General features: G+C 34.5%; 1 pseudogene; it reads left to right on the top strand.

Annotated features, from left to right (window-relative positions):
* Window positions 1-6: 6 nt before the first annotated feature.
* LOC110419292 (peptide-N4-(N-acetyl-beta-glucosaminyl)asparagine amidase A pseudogene) lies at window positions 7-1,495 on the top strand (annotated as a pseudogene).
* Window positions 1,496-2,728: the final 1,233 nt, after the last annotated feature.

Genomic DNA, 2,728 nt, shown 5'->3' with positions numbered 1-2,728 from the left:
TTGTTGATAAGACTTATACTGGTGTTTACCATGTCAACGTAACCCTATATTTTTACCCTTCTGTGAAAAAAATGAATCGTTTTGAGGAAAGGGCGGAAATTTTAGGATCTGGGGCTGGTTCTCAGGCTGATTTGATCATACCCTTTTCGCGGGATTTGCCACTGAAAGATGGGTTGTGGTATGAGATCGAGAATGCTACTGATGTTAAAGTGAAGGAATTTGAAATTCCTCAGAATGTTTATCGGGCTGTGTTGGAGGTATATGTTTCTTTTCATGAGAATGACGAGTTTTGGTATGGAAATCCTCCGAACGATTATATTGCTGCGAATAATCTTACAAATTTGGCAGGGAATGGACCTTTTAGGGAAGTTGTGGTTAGTTTGGATGGTGAAGTGGTTGGAGCTGTTTGGCCTTTCACTGTGGTGTATACAGGAGGAATTAATCCTCTCTTGTGGAGACCAATTAGCGGAGTTGGTTCATTTGATCTCCCTACTTATGATATTGAAATTACCCCATTTTTGGGGGACTTATTGGATGGGAAAACCCACAAACTAGGTTTTAGTGTTACAAATGCTTTGAATGTCTGGTATATTGATGCTAATTTGCATCTATGGTTGGATAGTAAGAGCACTAAGACTGAAGGGAAGATTTTGCAGCATGACATTGTTCCTCTCGGTGTTTCTTCTGTGTCAGATTTTAAGGGTTTAAATGGAACATTCATTACAAATACAACCAGGTTCATATCCTCGACTGGATGGGTCAAGTCCTCTTATGGTACAGTCACAACCAAATCTATTCAAGATTTAAGTTATAGTAACTCAATGGTGATGGCCAAGGATGGAGATCTGCAGATCGTGCATCAGATGATCCATTTTAATGACAGTATTTATGCAATGATGCCACCCTCTGATGCTAAATCAAAGAAATCACTCAAGAGGTTTCTTTTATACTTATACTCTGACTATCTCGATCAAGGAAATGGAACTTCATTGTCCGTAGCAAATGTCACATTGGGATTTAATGAGAAGAAGTTTAAAGATGCTGATGCCGGGTCACCTAGCAGTTCACTCAAGAATTTGCAGAATGGACAGGGTGTTATGGTTGTAAAGGACAACTTGGTTGTTAGTGGAGTGGGAAGTACCCAACAAATGTACAATTATGATAGCAGCAAATTTTGCTACTCCAGGAACATAAGCAGCTCAAACTACACCATTCTTTATGATGAAGTGGGAAAGACATGCAATAACAGAGCACAATTTCATTTTGGATTTGGCCTCAGCAGATGGTGGCCTTTTCCAGCTCGAAGAGCTTATTTAGCATCTCATGTAGTTGATCCAAATGGAAATTAGTAATTTGACTCAATTGCTTTTGAGCTACTTTATGTGGAGTTCTCCAATTAGATCTTTCAAGATTCGCACATGTGGATACTCCCAATAAATTGTAAGTGTTCCCATATTTTATTTCAATTTCTTATGAAGACAGATGAATTTGTAAATACTCTTGTATCCTTTCTCTTTTCACTTTTTGTAGTTGAATGAACTTAGGTGTTTCTTTTAACTGGACTTTAGTTAGACTCTTCATCCTAAAACTAAGCTGCTATAACCTATACATATACCCCACATTAGTTTATAAAGAGAATGGTAGGATCAGTTGTCGTGTTTCATAAACTAGAATTTTGCAACCGAATGCCCTTGTCTATCATGATATAAGCTAGAAGTATATTGAGAGACTTCTGGTGTATTAGACTCCATCCTTTGACTTTACAGCGTGTTTAAAACGCTATCTGAATTGACTGCTTCAGGAATAATCTAGTTGAACTGAAATTTTTTGTCATTCACCTTTGCTAATTCAATAATCTAGTTTGTGCTAGATTAAGATATATGTGGCACTTCTCGTGCAAGTGCCAGATATATCTAAAATGATGGAAAGGTCATTTTTCTAACATAGCCAAAAAAATGTGTGCCATGTTTCCTTTTTCTCATCACAATTCTTTGTCAATGATAATATCTTTCATTTAGATTGTAAACTTTTATGTTGCTTGTTCCTCATTTGCTCATGCATATTCTTGGTCTTTAATTCAAAGTTCAGTATTAAACTCTGACATTTTGTTTCAATTGATTGACTCTATCTATTGTCATGGAGCTGTAAATAATGGTTTGTATTCCAGACAAGTGACTACATCCCATAATTTGATCAGATTTTTTTTTTTTTGAAAATTTGATCAGAAATTTGAATTTTCTTGTTGATATATGCTTGTTGCATAAACTGAAAAAATAATAATATACAAATAAGTAATTTTTTAACTCTCTAAACAATGAATAATATTTTTTAACTGAAAAAATTCGAATTTAACTCTCTAAACAATGAATAATATTGTCAGCAATAAAATTGCGTAATTCTCACAAAAAAAAACAGTGAATAATATTTATTATTCAATTAAATAATCGAATACATAAAAAAAAATCTTAACTTCCTAAATGACTAATTTTCATCCATTGCACATTTTATATATAAATATATAATGAATCTTGGGTCAAACACAATGATAATGGATCATGCCATTAAATAGCTAATTTTGAAGGTTTATTTCTCCTAAAAGCCAACTTGTAATTTAATGTCATGGTTCTACTTCCTAATCAAGTCAGATTTTTTTTTTCTTTCTATGCCTACCATTCCCAGTTTTGGTTCAAGTCTATCCCTTGTTTTTCTCCCCAAATTGCCTGCCCTT

The sequence above is a fragment of the Theobroma umbraticum genome, unplaced genomic scaffold (genome assembly GCF_002168275.2).
Source record: "Theobroma umbraticum cultivar Fairchild unplaced genomic scaffold, ASM216827v3 scaffold_67.0, whole genome shotgun sequence".
Lineage (NCBI taxonomy): Eukaryota > Viridiplantae > Streptophyta > Magnoliopsida > Malvales > Malvaceae > Theobroma > Theobroma umbraticum.
This window is presented reverse-complemented; position numbering and strand designations above follow the sequence as displayed.